Raw genomic sequence first — 13,070 nt, forward strand, 5'->3', positions numbered from 1 at the left:
CTGGATTGGTGTAAGTCTAGAAAAAGGCTCATTCCCATACCGGGAGTCAAACCCGGGCCGCCTGGGTGAGAACCAGGAATCCTAACCGCTAGACCATATGGGAACCATGGTGTGGGGCTGAGCTAGTAATCGAAAAAGTTTTCTGGCTTTGAGAACTCTACTTTTACGTCACGCTCAGAGCGAGCCTGTCACCAGATCCCGGCATATCAACCCAGCCCCGCCGACAGATAGGTTAAGGTCGCCTGAATCAAACAGCGTTTTTCCCTGCTGAAGAGGTGCCTCCGTTGCCCAGATATGGCTGTTTTTGTCGATACGCAAAAGAGCTCCCTGGAGCGACCAGGGAGCTCATTCCTCCAAAGAGCTCATTTCCATCTTGACAAAAACAGCCATATCTCGGCAAGGGAGGCACCCAGTCACAAGGGGGATGCACTGTTTGATTCAGGTGACCATAAACTATCTTTCAGCGGGGGTGGAGTCAATGCCCTGGGTTCTGCTGACAGGTTCACCTCCGGTCGCCTCGTTAGCGCAGTAGGTAGCGTGTCAGTCTCGTAATCTGAAGGTTGTGAGTTCAATCCTGACACGGGGCAAAATTGTCGCAAGCTTTTTCTATCCCTCTTGCCCCGAAAGCCACAGTCCGTCGCCACTGCGGACCCAAACGTTAACGATGAAACGGTAAGGGGAGCCAAACTGACAGAGGGGATACAGGAGGTCTTTGAGTCCCTTCCCTGGACACCTTGGAGTTAGAAGGGAGAGATGGGAACTTTGGGAACGTTTTGATCTATGAAGCCAAACTGGGGTGTTGTGCCGAAGGAAGGAAGAGCTAAAAGCGGTCTTGGGCGTTTGTGGCCGCCCGCCGACAGCATCTCCGACCCAAATGCTTTAACGCCGCAATGCGGTTTCAGGATTGGTGCAAGTTTAGAAAAAAGCTCATTCCCATACCGGGAGTCGAACCCGGGCCGCCTGGGTGAAAACCAGGAATCCTAACCGCTAGACCATATGGGAACTGTGGTGTGAGGCTGAGCTAGTTATCGAAAAAGTTTCCTGGCTTTGAGTACTCTACTTTTACGTCACGCTTAGAGGGAGCCTGTCACCAGAACCCGGCATATCAACCCAGCCCCGCCGACAGATAGGTTAGGGTCGCCTGAGTCAAACAGCGTTTTCTCCTGCTGAAGGGGTGCCTCCGTTGCCCAGATATGGCTGTTTTTGTCTTATACGCAAAAGAGCTCCCTGGAGCGACCAGGGCGGTGCCGTTGCTCCAAAGTGTTGAGCGGCAACGCCCTCATTCCGCCAAAGAGCTCATTTCCGTATTGAGAAAAACAGCCATATCTCGGCAAGAGAGGCACCCAGTCACAACGGGGAAACGCCGTTTGATTCAGGTGACCCTCAGTTGACCCTAACCTATCTTTCAGCGGCGCCGAGTCGATGCTCTGGGTTCTGCTGACAGTCTCGCTTCCGGTTGCCTCGTTAGCGCAGTAGGTAGCGCGTCAGTCTCATAATCTGAAGGTCGTGAGTTCGATCCACACACGCGGCACTTTTGTCACGAGATTTTTCTCTCCCTCTTGCCCCGATAACCACAGTCCTTCGCCACTGCGGACCCAAACGTTACCGATGAAACACTAAGGGGAGCCAAGCTGACAGAGGGGATACAGGGGGTCTTTGAGTCCCTTCCCTGGACACCTTGGAGTTGGAAGGGAGAGATGAGAACGTTTTGAGCTATGAAGCCATACTGGGGTCTTGTGCCGAAGGAAGGAAGGGCTAAAAGCGGTCTTTGGCGTTTGCGGCCGCCCGCCGACAGCAGGTCCGACCCAAAGACTTTAACGCTGCAACGCGGTTTCTGGATTGGTGTAAGTCTAGAAAAAGGCTCATTCCCATACCGGGAGTCGAACCCGGGCCGCCTGGGTGAGAACCAGGAATCCTAACCGCTAGACCATTTGGGAACCATGGGGTGGGGCTGAGCTAGTAATCGAAAAAGTTTTCTGGCTTTGAGTACTCTACTTTTACGTCACGCTCAGAGCGAGCCTGTCACCAGATCCCGGCATATCAACCCAGCCCCGCCGACAGATAGGTTAAGGTCGCCTGAATCAAACAGCGTTTTTCCCTGCTGAAGAGGTGCCTCCGTTGCCCAGATATGGCTGTTTTTGTCGATACGCAAAAGAGCTCCCTGGAGCGACCAGGGAGCTCATTCCTCCAAAGAGCTCATTTCCATCTTGACAAAAACAGCCATATCTCGGCAAGGGAGGCACCCAGTCACAAGGGGGATGCACTGTTTGATTCAGGTGACCATAACCTATCTTTCAGCGGTGGTGGAGTCAATGCCCTGGGTTCTGCTGACAGGTTCACCTCCGGTCGCCTCGTTAGCGCAGTAGGTAGCGTGTCAGTCTCGTAATCTGAAGGTCGTGAGTTCAATCCTCACACGGGGCAAAATTGTCGCAAGCTTTTTCTATCCCTCTTGCCCCGAAAGCCACAGTCCGTCGCCACTGCGGACCCAAACGTTAACGATGAAACGGTAAGGGGAGCCAAGCTGACAGAGGGGATACAGGAGGTCTTTGAGTCCCTTCCCTGGACACCTTGGAGTTAGAAGGGAGAGATGGGAACTTTGGGAACGTTTTGATCTATGAAGCCAAACTGGGGTGTTGTGCCGAAGGAAGGAAGAGCTAAAAGCGGTCTTGGGCGTTTGTGGCCGCCCGCCGACAGCATCTCCGACCCAAGTGCTTTAACGCCGCAATGCGGTTTCAGGATTGGTGCAAGTTTAGAAAAAAGCTCATTCCCATACCGGGAGTCGAACCCAGGCCGCCTGGGTGAAAACCAGGAATCCTAACCGCTAGACCATATGGGAACTGTGGTGTGAGGCTGAGCTAGTTATCGAAAAAGTTTCCTGGCTTTGAGTACTCTACTTTTACGTCACGCTTAGAGGGAGCCTGTCACCATAACCCGGCATATCAACCCAGCCCCGCCGACAGATAGGTTAGGGTCGCCTGAGTCAAACAGCGTTTTCTCCTGCTGAAGGGGTGCCTCCGTTGCCCAGATATGGCTGTTTTTGTCTTATACGCAAAAGAGCTCCCTGGAGCGACCAGGGCGGTGCTGTTGCTCCAAAGTGTTGAGCGGCAACGCCCTCATTCCGCCAAAGAGCTCATTTCCATATTGAGAAAAACAGCCATATCTCGGCAAGAGAGGCACCCAGTCACAATGGGGAAACGCCGTTTGATTCAGGTGACCCTCAGTTGACCCTAACCTATCTTTCAGCGGCGCCGAGTCGATGCTCTGGGTTCTGCTGACAGTCTCGCTTCCGGTTGCCTCGTTAGCGCAGTAGGTAGCGCGTCAGTCTCATAATCTGAAGGTCGTGAGTTCGATCCTCACACGCGGCACTTTTGTCACGAGATTTTTCTCTCCCTCTTGCCCCGATAACCACAGTCCTTCGCCACTGCGGACCCAAACGTTACCGATGAAACACTAAGGGGAGCCAAGCTGACAGAGGGGATACAGGGGGTCTTTGAGTCCCTTCCCTGGACACCTTGGAGTTGGAAGGGAGAGATGAGAACGTTTTGAGCTATGAAGCCATACTGGGGTCTTGTGCCGAAGGAAGGAAGGGCTAAAAGCGGTCTTTGGCGTTTGCGGCCGCCCGCCGACAGCAGGTCCGACCCAAAGACTTTAACGCTGCAACGCGGTTTCTGGATTGGTGTAAGTCTAGAAAAAGGCTCATTCCCATACCGGGAGTCGAACCCGGGCCGCCTGGGTGAGAACCAGGAATCCTAACCGCTAGACCATTTGGGAACCATGGGGTGGGGCTGAGCTAGTAATCGAAAAAGTTTTCTGGCTTTGAGTACTCTACTTTTACGTCACGCTCAGAGCGAGCCTGTCACCAGATCCCGGCATATCAACCCAGCCCCGCCGACAGATAGGTTAAGGTCGCCTGAATCAAACAGCGTTTTTCCCTGCTGAAGAGGTGCCTCCGTTGCCCAGATATGGCTGTTTTTGTCGATACGCAAAAGAGCTCCCTGGAGCGACCAAGGAGCTCATTCCTCCAAAGAGCTCATTTCCATCTTGACAAAAACAGCCATATCTCGGCAAGGGAGGCACCCAGTCACAAGGGGGATGCACTGTTTGATTCAGGTGACCATAACCTATCTTTCAGCGGTGGTGGAGTCAATGCCCTGGGTTCTGCTGACAGGTTCACCTCCGGTCGCCTCGTTAGCGCAGTAGGTAGCGTGTCAGTCTCGTAATCTGAAGGTCGTGAGTTCAATCCTCACACGGGGCAAAATTGTCGCAAGCTTTTTCTATCCCTCTTGCCCCGAAAGCCACAGTCCGTCGCCACTGCGGACCCAAACGTTAACGATGAAACGGTAAGGGGAGCCAAGCTGACAGAGGGGATACAGGAGGTCTTTGAGTCCCTTCCCTGGACACCTTGGAGTTAGAAGGGAGAGATGGGAACTTTGGGAACGTTTTGATCTATGAAGCCAAACTGGGGTGTTGTGCCGAAGGAAGGAAGAGCTAAAAGCGGTCTTGGGCGTTTGTGGCCGCCCGCCGACAGCATCTCCGACCCAAGTGCTTTAACGCCGCAATGCGGTTTCAGGATTGGTGCAAGTTTAGAAAAAAGCTCATTCCCATACCGGGAGTCGAACCCGGGCCGCCTGGGTGAAAACCAGGAATCCTAACCGCTAGACCATATGGGAACTGTGGTGTGAGGCTGAGCTAGTTATCGAAAAAGTTTCCTGGCTTTGAGTACTCTACTTTTACGTCACGCTTAGAGGGAGCCTGTCACCATAACCCGGCATATCAACCCAGCCCCGCCGACAGATTGGTTAGGGTCGCCTGAGTCAAACAGCGTTTTCTCCTGCTGAAGGGGTGCCTCCGTTGCCCAGATATGGCTGTTTTTGTCTTATACGCAAAAGAGCTCCCTGGAGCGACCAGGGCGGTGCTGTTGCTCCAAAGTGTTGAGCGGCAACGCCCTCATTCCGCCAAAGAGCTCATTTCCATATTGAGAAAAACAGCCATATCTCGGCAAGAGAGGCACCCAGTCACAACGGGGAAACGCCGTTTGATTCAGGTGACCCTCAGTTGACCCTAACCTATCTTTCAGCGGCGCCGAGTCGATGCTCTGGGTTCTGCTGACAGACTCGCTTCCGGTTGCCTCGTTAGCGCTGTAGGTAACGCGTCAGTCTCATAATCTGAAGGTCGTGAGTTCGATCCTCACACGGGGCACTTTTGTCACGAGATTTTTCTCTCCCTCTTGCCCCGATAACCACAGTCCTTCGCCACTGCGGACCCAAACGTTACCGATGAAACACTAAGGGGAGCCAAGCTGACAGAGGGGATACAGGGGGTCTTTGAGTCAATTCCCTGGACACCTTGGAGTTAGAAGGGAGAGATGGGAACTTTGGCAACGTTTTGATCTATGAAGCCAAACTGGGGTGTTGTGCCGAAGGAAGGAAGAGCTAAAAGCGGTCTTGGGCATTTGTGGCCGCCCGCCGACAGCATTTCCGATCCAAATGCTTTAACGCCGCAATGGGGTTTCAGGATTGGTGCAAGTTTAGAAAAAGGCTCATTCCCATACCGGGAGTCGAACCCGGGCCGCATGGGTGAAAACCAGGAATCCTAACCGCTAGACCATATGGGAACTGTGGTGTGAGGCTGAGCTAGTTATCGAAAAAGTTTCCTGGCTTTGAGTACTCTACTTTTACGTCACGCTTAGAGGGAGCCTGTCACCAGAACCCGGCATATCAACCCAGCCCCGCCGACAGATAGGTTAGGGTCGCCTGAGTCAAACAGCGTTTTCTCCTGCTGAAGGGGTGCCTCCGTTGCCCAGATATGGCTGTTTTTGTCTTATACGCAAAAGAGCTCCCTGGAGCGACCAGGGCGGTGCCGTTGCTCCAAAGTGTTGAGCGGCAACGCCCTCATTCCGCCAAAGAACTCATTTCCATATTGAGAAAAACAGCCATATCTCGGCAAGAGAGGCACCCAGTCACAACGGGGAAACGCCGTTTGATTCAGGTGACCCTCAGTTGACCCTAACCTATCTTTCAGCGGCGCCGAGTCGATGCTCTGGGTTCTGCTGACAGTCTCGCTTCCGGTTGCCTCGTTAGCGCAGTAGGTAGCGCGTCAGTCTCATAATCTGAAGGTCGTGAGTTCGATCTTCACACGCGGCACTTTTGTTACGAGATTTTTCTCTCCCTCTTGCCCCGATAACCACAGTCCTTCGCCACTGCGGACCCAAACGTTACCGATGAAACACTAAGGGGAGCCAAGCTGACAGAGGGGATACAGGGGGTCTTTGAGACCCTTCCCTGGACACCTTGGAGTTGGAAGGGAGAGATGAGAACGTTTTGAGCTATGAAGCCATACTGGGGTCTTGTGCCGAAGGAAGGAAGGGCTAAAAGCGGTCTTTGGCGTTTGCGGCCGCCCGCCGACAGCAGGTCCGACCCAAAGACTTTAACGCTGCAACGCGGTTTCTGGATTGGTGTAAGTCTAGAAAAAGGCTCATTCCCATACCGGGAGTCGAACCCGGGCCGCCTGGGTGAGAACCAGGAATCCTAACCGCTAGACCATATGGGTACCATGGGGTGGGGCTGAGCTAGTAATCGAAAAAGTTTTCTGGCTTTGAGTACTCTACTTTTACGTCACGCTCAGAGCGAGCCTGTCACCAGATCCCGGCATATCAACCCAGCCCCGCCGACAGATAGGTTAAGGTCGCCTGAATCAAACAGCGTTTTTCCCTGCTGAAGAGGTGCCTCCGTTGCCCAGATATGGCTGTTTTTGTCGATACGCAAAAGAGCTCCCTGGAGCGACCAGGGAGCTCATTCCTCCAAAGAGCTCATTTCCATCTTGACAAAAACAGCCATATCTCGGCAAGGGAGGCACCCAGTCACAAGGGGGATGCACTGTTTGATTCAGGTGACCATAACCTATCTTTCAGCGGTGGTGGAGTCAATGCCCTGGGTTCTGCTGACAGGTTCACCTCCGGTCGCCTCGTTAGCGCAGTAGGTAGCGTGTCAGTCTCATAATCTGAAGGTCGTGAGTTCAATCCTCACACGGGGCAAAATTGTCGCAAGCTTTTTCTATCCCTCTTGCCCCGAAAGCCACAGTCCGTCGCCACTGCGGACCCAAACGTTAACGATGAAACGGTAAGGGGAGCCAAGCTGACAGAGGGGATACAGGAGGTCTTTGAGTCCCTTCCCTGGACACCTTGGAGTTAGAAGGGAGAGATGGGAACTTTGGGAACGTTTTGATCTATGAAGCCAAACTGGGGTGTTGTGCCGAAGGAAGGAAGAGCTAAAAGCGGTCTTGGGCGTTTGTGGCCGCCCGCCGACAGCATCTCCGACCCAAGTGCTTTAACGCCGCAATGCGGTTTCAGGATTGGTGCAAGTTTAGAAAAAAGCTCATTCCCATACCGGGAGTCGAACCCAGGCCGCCTGGGTGAAAACCAGGAATCCTAACCGCTAGACCATATAGGAACTGTGGTGTGAGGCTGAGCTAGTTATCGAAAAAGTTTCCTGGCTTTGAGTACTCTACTTTTACGTCACGCTTAGAGGGAGCCTGTCACCATAACCCGGCATATCAACCCAGCCCCGCCGACAGATAGGTTAGGGTCGCCTGAGTCAAACAGCGTTTTCTCCTGCTGAAGGGGTGCCTCCGTTGCCCAGATATGGCTGTTTTTGTCTTATACGCAAAAGAGCTCCCTGGAGCGACCAGGGCGGTGCTGTTGCTCCAAAGTGTTGAGCGGCAACGCCCTCATTCCGCCAAAGAGCTCATTTCCATATTGAGAAAAACAGCCATATCTCGGCAAGAGAGGCACCCAGTCACAACGGGGAAACGCCGTTTGATTCAGGTGACCCTCAGTTGACCCAAACCTATCTTTCACGGCGCCGAGTCGATGCTCTGGGTTCTGCTGACAGACTCGCTTCCGGTTGCCTCGTTAGCGCAGTAGGTAGCGCGTCAGTTTCATAATCTGAAGGTCGTGAGTTCGATCCTCAAACGGGGCACTTTTGTCACGAGATTTTTCTCTCCCTCTTGCCCCGATAACCACAGTCCTTCGCCACTGCGGACCCAAACGTTACCGATGAAACACTAAGGGGAGCCAAGCTGACAGAGGGGATACAGGGGGTCTTTGAGTCCCTTCCCTGGACACCTTGGAGTTGGAAGGGAGAGATGAGAACGTTTTGAGCTATGAAGCCATACTGGGGTCTTGTGCCGAAGGAAGGAAGGGCTAAAAGCGGTCTTTGGCGTTTGCGGCCGCCCGCCGACAGCAGGTCCGACCCAAAGACTTTAACGCTGCAACGCGGTTTCTGGATTGGTGTAAGTCTAGAAAAAGGCTCATTCCCATACCGGGAGTCGAACCCGGGCCGCCTGGGTGAGAACCAGGAATCCTAACCTCTAGACCATATGGGAACCATGGGGTGGGGCTGAGCTAGTAATCGAAAAAGTTTTCTGGCTTTGAGTACTCTACTTTTACGTCACGCTCAGAGCGAGCCTGTCACCAGATCCCGGCATATCAACCCAGCCCCGCCGACAGATAGGTTAAGGTCGCCTGAATCAAACAGCGTTTTTCCCTGCTGAAGAGGTGCCTCCGTTGCCCAGATATGGCTGTTTTTGTCGATACGCAAAAGAGCTCCCTGGAGCGACCAGGGAGCTCATTCCTCCAAAGAGCTCATTTCCATCTTGACAAAAACAGCCATATCTCGGCAAGGGAGGCACCCAGTCACAAGGGGGATGCACTGTTTGATTCAGGTGACCATAACCTATCTTTCAGCGGGGGTGGAGTCAATGCCCTGGGTTCTGGTGACAGGCTCACCTCCGGTCGCCTCGTTAGCGCAGTAGGTAGCGTGTCAGTCTCATAATCTGAAGGTCGTAAGTTTGATACTCACACGGGGCAAATTTGTCGCAAGCTTTTTCTATCCCTCTTGCCCCGAAAGCCACAGTCCGTCGCCACTGCGGACCCAAACGTTAACGATGAAACGGTAAGGGGAGCCAAGCTGACAGAGGGGATACAGGAGGTCTTTGAGTCAATTCCCTGGACACCTTGGAGTTAGAAGGGAGAGATGGGAACTTTGGGAACGTTTTGATCTATGAAGCCAAACTGGGGTGTTGTGCCGAAGGAAGGAAGAGCTAAAAGCGGTCTTGGGCGTTTGTGGCCACTCGCCGACAGCATCTCCGACCCAAGTGCTTTAACGCCGCAATGCGGTTTCAGGATTGGTGCAAGTTTAGAAAAAAGCTCATTCCCATACCGGGAGTCGAACCCAGGCCGCCTGGGTGAAAACCAGGAATCCTAACCGCTAGACCATATGGGAACTGTGGTGTGAGGCTGAGCTAGTTATCGAAAAAGTTTCCTGGCTTTGAGTACTCTACTTTTACGTCACGCTTAGAGGGAGCCTGTCACCAGAACCCGGCATATCAACCCAGCCCCGCCGACAGATAGGTTAGGGTCGCCTGAGTCAAACAGCGTTTTCTCCTGCTGAAGGGGTGCCTCCGTTGCCCAGATATGGCTGTTTTTGTCTTATACGCAAAAGAGCTCCCTGGAGCGACCAGGGCGGTGCTGTTGCTCCAAAGTGTTGAGCGGCAACGCCCTCATTCCGCCAAAGAGCTCATTTCCATATTGAGAAAAACAGCCATATCTCGGCAAGAGAGGCACCCAGTCACAACGGGGAAACGCCGTTTGATTCAGGTGACCCTCAGTTGACCCTAACCTATCTTTCAGCGGCGCCGAGTCGATGCTCTGGGTTCTGCTGACAGACTCGCTTCCGGTTGCCTCGTTAGCGCTGTAGGTAGCGCGTCAGTCTCATAATCTGAAGGTCGTGAGTTCGATCCTCACACGGGGCACTTTTGTCACGAGATTTTTCTCTCCCTCTTGCCCCGATAACCACAGTCCTTCGCCACTGCGGACCCAAACGTTACCGATGAAACACTAAGGGGAGCCAAGCTGACAGAGGGGATACAGGGGGTCTTTGAGTCCCTTCCCTGGACACCTTGGAGTTGGAAGGGAGAGATGAGAACGTTTTGAGCTATGAAGCAATACTGGGGTCTTGTGCCGAAGGAAGGAAGGGCTAAAAGCGGTCTTTGGCGTTTGCGGCCGCCCGCCGACAGCAGGTCCGACCCAAAGACTTTAACGCTGCAACGCGGTTTCTGGATTGGTGTAAGTCTAGAAAAAGGCTCATTCCCATACCGGGAGTCGAACCCAGGCCGCCTGGGTGAGAACCAGGAATCCTAACCGCTAGACCATATGGGAACCATGGTGTGGGGCTGAGCTAGTAATCGAAAAAGTTTTCTGGCTTTGAGTACTCTACTTTTACGTCACGCTCAGAGCGAGCCTGTCACCAGATCCCGGCATATCAACCCAGCCCCGCCGACAGATAGGTTAAGGTCGCCTGAATCAAACAGCGTTTTTCCCTGCTGAAGAGGTGCCTCCGTTGCCCAGATATGGCTGTTTTTGTCGATACGCAAAAGAGCTCCCTGGAGCGACCAGGGAGCTCATTCCTCCAAAGAGCTCATTTCCATCTTGACAAAAACAGCCATATCTCGGCAAGGGAGGCACCCAGTCACAAGGGGGATGCACTGTTTGATTCAGGTGACCATAACCTATCTTTCAGCGGTGGTGGAGTCAATGCCCTGGGTTCTGCTGACAGGTTCACCTCCGGTCGCCTCGTTAGCGCAGTAGGTAGCGTGTCAGTCTCGTAATCTGAAGGTCGTGAGTTCAATCCTGACACGGGGCAAAATTGTCGCAAGCTTTTTCTATCCCTCTTGCCCCGAAAGCCACAGTCCGTCGCCACTGCGGACCCAAACGTTAACGATGAAACGGTAAGGGGAGCCAAGCTGACAGAGGGGATACAGGAGGTCTTTGAGTCCCTTCCCTGGACACCTTGGAGTTAGAAGGGAGAGATGGGAACTTTGGGAACGTTTTGATCTATGAAGCCAAACTGGGGTGTTGTGCCGAAGGAAGGAAGAGCTAAAAGCGGTCTTGGGCGTTTGTGGCCGCCCGCCGACAGCATCTCCGACCCAAATGCTTTAACGCCGCAATGCGGTTTCAGGATTGGTGCAAGTTTAGAAAAAAGCTCTTTCCCATACCGGGAGTTGAACCCGGGCCGCCTGGGTGAAAACCAGGAATCCTAACCGCTAGACCATATGGGAACTGTGGTGTGAGGCTGAGCTAGTTATCGAAAAAGTTTCCTGGCTTTGAGTACTCTACTTTTACGTCACGCTTAGAGGGAGCCTGTCACCAGAACCCGGCATATCAACCCAGCCCCGCCGACAGATAGGTTAGGGTCGCCTGAGTCAAACAGCGTTTTCTCCTGCTGAAGGGGTGCCTCCGTTGCCCAGATATGGCTGTTTTTGTCTTATACGCAAAAGAGCTCCCTGGAGCGACCAGGGCGGTGCCGTTGCTCCAAAGTGTTGAGCGGCAATGCCCTCATTCCGCCAAAGAGCTCATTTCCATATTGAGAAAAACAGCCATATCTCGGCAAGAGAGGCACCCAGTCACAACGGGGAAACGCCGTTTGATTCAGGTGACCCTCAGTTGACCCTAACCTATCTTTCAGCGGCGCCGAGTCGATGCTCTGGGTTCTGCTGACAGTCTCGCTTCCGGTTGCCTCGTTAGCGCAGTAGGTAGCGCGGCAGTCTCATAATCTGAAGGTCGTGAGTTCGATCCTCACACGCGGCACTTTTGTCACGAGATTTTTCTCTCCCTCTTGCCCCGATAACCACAGTCCTTCGCCACTGCGGACCCAAACGTTACCGATGAAACACTAAGGGGAGCCAAGCTGACAGAGGGGATACAGGGGGTCTTTGAGTCCCTTCCCTGGACACCTTGGAGTTGGAAGGGAGAGATGAGAACGTTTTGAGCTATGAAGCCATACTGGGGTCTTGTGCCGAAGGAAGGAAGGGCTAAAAGCGGTCTTTGGCGTTTGCGGCCGCCCGCCGACAGCAGGTCCGACCCAAAGACTTTAACGCTGCAACGCGGTTTCTGGATTGGTGTAAGTCTAGAAAAAGGCTCATTCCCATACCGGGAGTCGAACCCGGGCCGCCTGGGTGAGAACCAGGAATCCTAACCGCTAGACCATATGGGAACCATGGGGTGGGGCTGAGCTAGTAATCGAAAAAGTTTTCTGGCTTTGAGTACTCTACTTTTACGTCACGCTCAGAGCGAGCCTGTCACCAGATCCCGGCATATCAACCCAGCCCCGCCGACAGATAGGTTAAGGTCGCTTGAATCAAACAGCGTTTTTCCCTGCTGAAGAGGTGCCTCCGTTGCCCAGATATGGCTGTTTTTGTCGATACGCAAAAGAGCTCCCTGGAGCGACCAGGGAGTTCATTCCTCCAAAGAGCTCATTTCCATCTTGACAAAAACAGCCATATCTCGGCAAGGGAGGCACCCAGTCACAAGGGGGATGCACTGTTTGATTCAGGTGACCATAACCTATCTTTCAGCGGTGGTGGAGTCAATGCCCTGGGTTCTGCTGACAGGTTCACCTCCGGTCGCCTCGTTAGCGCAGTAGGTAGCGTGTCAGTCTCGTAATCTGAAGGTCGTGAGTTCAATCCTGACACGGGGCAAAATTGTCGCAAGCTTTTTCTATCCCTCTTGCCCCGAAAGCCACAGTCCGTCGCCACTGCGGACCCAAACGTTAACGATGAAACGGTAAGGGGAGCCAAGCTGACAGAGGGGATACAGGAGGTCTTTGAGTCCCTTCCCTGGACACCTTGGAGTTAGAAGGGAGAGATGGGAACTTTGGCAACGTTTTGATCTATGAAGCCAAACTGGGGTGTTGTGCCGAAGGAAGAGCTAAAAGCGGTCTTGGGCGTTTGTGGCCGCCCGTCGACAGCATCTCCGACCCAAATGCTTTAACGCCGCAATGCGGATTCAGGATTGGTGCAAGTTTAGAAAAAAGCTCATTCCCATACCGGGAGTCGAACCCGGGCCGCCTGGGTGAAAACCAGGAATCCTAACCGCTAGACCATATGGGAACTGTGGTGTGAGGCTGAGCTAGTTATCGAAAAAGTTTCCTGGCTTTGAGTACTCTACTTTTACGTCACGCTTAGAGGGAGCCTGTCACCAGAACCCGGCATATCAACCCAGCCCCGCCGACAGA

General features: G+C 53.4%; 29 non-coding genes across 29 annotated transcripts; 14 read left to right on the plus strand and 15 right to left on the minus strand.

Moving 5' to 3' along the window:
• Positions 1 to 31: 31 nt before the first annotated feature.
• TRNAE-CUC (transfer RNA glutamic acid (anticodon CUC)) lies at positions 32 to 103 on the minus strand. The gene has a single exon. It is a non-coding gene; the product is annotated as a tRNA-Glu (tRNA).
• A 411-nt stretch (positions 104 to 514) lies between these two features.
• Positions 515 to 587, plus strand: TRNAT-CGU (transfer RNA threonine (anticodon CGU)). The gene has a single exon. It is a non-coding gene; the product is annotated as a tRNA-Thr (tRNA).
• A 343-nt stretch (positions 588 to 930) lies between these two features.
• Positions 931 to 1,002, minus strand: TRNAE-UUC (transfer RNA glutamic acid (anticodon UUC)). The gene has a single exon. It is a non-coding gene; the product is annotated as a tRNA-Glu (tRNA).
• Positions 1,003 to 1,458: 456 nt separating this feature from the next.
• Positions 1,459 to 1,531, plus strand: TRNAM-CAU (transfer RNA methionine (anticodon CAU)). The gene has a single exon. It is a non-coding gene; the product is annotated as a tRNA-Met (tRNA).
• Positions 1,532 to 1,865: 334 nt separating this feature from the next.
• TRNAE-CUC (transfer RNA glutamic acid (anticodon CUC)) lies at positions 1,866 to 1,937 on the minus strand. The gene has a single exon. It is a non-coding gene; the product is annotated as a tRNA-Glu (tRNA).
• Positions 1,938 to 2,348: 411 nt separating this feature from the next.
• On the plus strand, positions 2,349 to 2,421 carry TRNAT-CGU (transfer RNA threonine (anticodon CGU)). Its single transcript has one exon. It is a non-coding gene; the product is annotated as a tRNA-Thr (tRNA).
• Positions 2,422 to 2,764: 343 nt separating this feature from the next.
• TRNAE-UUC (transfer RNA glutamic acid (anticodon UUC)) lies at positions 2,765 to 2,836 on the minus strand. The gene has a single exon. It is a non-coding gene; the product is annotated as a tRNA-Glu (tRNA).
• Positions 2,837 to 3,292: 456 nt separating this feature from the next.
• TRNAM-CAU (transfer RNA methionine (anticodon CAU)) lies at positions 3,293 to 3,365 on the plus strand. Its single transcript has one exon. It is a non-coding gene; the product is annotated as a tRNA-Met (tRNA).
• Positions 3,366 to 3,699: 334 nt separating this feature from the next.
• Positions 3,700 to 3,771, minus strand: TRNAE-CUC (transfer RNA glutamic acid (anticodon CUC)). The gene has a single exon. It is a non-coding gene; the product is annotated as a tRNA-Glu (tRNA).
• Positions 3,772 to 4,182: 411 nt separating this feature from the next.
• On the plus strand, positions 4,183 to 4,255 carry TRNAT-CGU (transfer RNA threonine (anticodon CGU)). Its single transcript has one exon. It is a non-coding gene; the product is annotated as a tRNA-Thr (tRNA).
• Positions 4,256 to 4,598: 343 nt separating this feature from the next.
• TRNAE-UUC (transfer RNA glutamic acid (anticodon UUC)) lies at positions 4,599 to 4,670 on the minus strand. The gene has a single exon. It is a non-coding gene; the product is annotated as a tRNA-Glu (tRNA).
• Positions 4,671 to 5,126: 456 nt separating this feature from the next.
• On the plus strand, positions 5,127 to 5,199 carry TRNAM-CAU (transfer RNA methionine (anticodon CAU)). Its single transcript has one exon. It is a non-coding gene; the product is annotated as a tRNA-Met (tRNA).
• Positions 5,200 to 5,542: 343 nt separating this feature from the next.
• Positions 5,543 to 5,614, minus strand: TRNAE-UUC (transfer RNA glutamic acid (anticodon UUC)). The gene has a single exon. It is a non-coding gene; the product is annotated as a tRNA-Glu (tRNA).
• A 456-nt stretch (positions 5,615 to 6,070) lies between these two features.
• TRNAM-CAU (transfer RNA methionine (anticodon CAU)) lies at positions 6,071 to 6,143 on the plus strand. Its single transcript has one exon. It is a non-coding gene; the product is annotated as a tRNA-Met (tRNA).
• Positions 6,144 to 6,477: 334 nt separating this feature from the next.
• On the minus strand, positions 6,478 to 6,549 carry TRNAE-CUC (transfer RNA glutamic acid (anticodon CUC)). The gene has a single exon. It is a non-coding gene; the product is annotated as a tRNA-Glu (tRNA).
• Positions 6,550 to 6,960: 411 nt separating this feature from the next.
• TRNAM-CAU (transfer RNA methionine (anticodon CAU)) lies at positions 6,961 to 7,033 on the plus strand. Its single transcript has one exon. It is a non-coding gene; the product is annotated as a tRNA-Met (tRNA).
• A 343-nt stretch (positions 7,034 to 7,376) lies between these two features.
• TRNAE-UUC (transfer RNA glutamic acid (anticodon UUC)) lies at positions 7,377 to 7,448 on the minus strand. The gene has a single exon. It is a non-coding gene; the product is annotated as a tRNA-Glu (tRNA).
• A 455-nt stretch (positions 7,449 to 7,903) lies between these two features.
• On the plus strand, positions 7,904 to 7,976 carry TRNAM-CAU (transfer RNA methionine (anticodon CAU)). The gene has a single exon. It is a non-coding gene; the product is annotated as a tRNA-Met (tRNA).
• A 334-nt stretch (positions 7,977 to 8,310) lies between these two features.
• On the minus strand, positions 8,311 to 8,382 carry TRNAE-CUC (transfer RNA glutamic acid (anticodon CUC)). The gene has a single exon. It is a non-coding gene; the product is annotated as a tRNA-Glu (tRNA).
• A 411-nt stretch (positions 8,383 to 8,793) lies between these two features.
• Positions 8,794 to 8,866, plus strand: TRNAM-CAU (transfer RNA methionine (anticodon CAU)). The gene has a single exon. It is a non-coding gene; the product is annotated as a tRNA-Met (tRNA).
• Positions 8,867 to 9,209: 343 nt separating this feature from the next.
• On the minus strand, positions 9,210 to 9,281 carry TRNAE-UUC (transfer RNA glutamic acid (anticodon UUC)). Its single transcript has one exon. It is a non-coding gene; the product is annotated as a tRNA-Glu (tRNA).
• A 456-nt stretch (positions 9,282 to 9,737) lies between these two features.
• Positions 9,738 to 9,810, plus strand: TRNAM-CAU (transfer RNA methionine (anticodon CAU)). The gene has a single exon. It is a non-coding gene; the product is annotated as a tRNA-Met (tRNA).
• A 334-nt stretch (positions 9,811 to 10,144) lies between these two features.
• TRNAE-CUC (transfer RNA glutamic acid (anticodon CUC)) lies at positions 10,145 to 10,216 on the minus strand. The gene has a single exon. It is a non-coding gene; the product is annotated as a tRNA-Glu (tRNA).
• Positions 10,217 to 10,627: 411 nt separating this feature from the next.
• On the plus strand, positions 10,628 to 10,700 carry TRNAT-CGU (transfer RNA threonine (anticodon CGU)). The gene has a single exon. It is a non-coding gene; the product is annotated as a tRNA-Thr (tRNA).
• A 343-nt stretch (positions 10,701 to 11,043) lies between these two features.
• Positions 11,044 to 11,115, minus strand: TRNAE-UUC (transfer RNA glutamic acid (anticodon UUC)). The gene has a single exon. It is a non-coding gene; the product is annotated as a tRNA-Glu (tRNA).
• Positions 11,116 to 11,571: 456 nt separating this feature from the next.
• On the plus strand, positions 11,572 to 11,644 carry TRNAM-CAU (transfer RNA methionine (anticodon CAU)). Its single transcript has one exon. It is a non-coding gene; the product is annotated as a tRNA-Met (tRNA).
• Positions 11,645 to 11,978: 334 nt separating this feature from the next.
• On the minus strand, positions 11,979 to 12,050 carry TRNAE-CUC (transfer RNA glutamic acid (anticodon CUC)). Its single transcript has one exon. It is a non-coding gene; the product is annotated as a tRNA-Glu (tRNA).
• Positions 12,051 to 12,461: 411 nt separating this feature from the next.
• Positions 12,462 to 12,534, plus strand: TRNAT-CGU (transfer RNA threonine (anticodon CGU)). The gene has a single exon. It is a non-coding gene; the product is annotated as a tRNA-Thr (tRNA).
• A 339-nt stretch (positions 12,535 to 12,873) lies between these two features.
• Positions 12,874 to 12,945, minus strand: TRNAE-UUC (transfer RNA glutamic acid (anticodon UUC)). Its single transcript has one exon. It is a non-coding gene; the product is annotated as a tRNA-Glu (tRNA).
• Between the last annotated feature and the right edge of the window lie 125 nt (positions 12,946 to 13,070).

This window comes from Leptodactylus fuscus, chromosome 5 (genome assembly GCF_031893055.1).
Source record: "Leptodactylus fuscus isolate aLepFus1 chromosome 5, aLepFus1.hap2, whole genome shotgun sequence".
Classification (NCBI taxonomy): Eukaryota; Metazoa; Chordata; class Amphibia; order Anura; family Leptodactylidae; genus Leptodactylus; species Leptodactylus fuscus.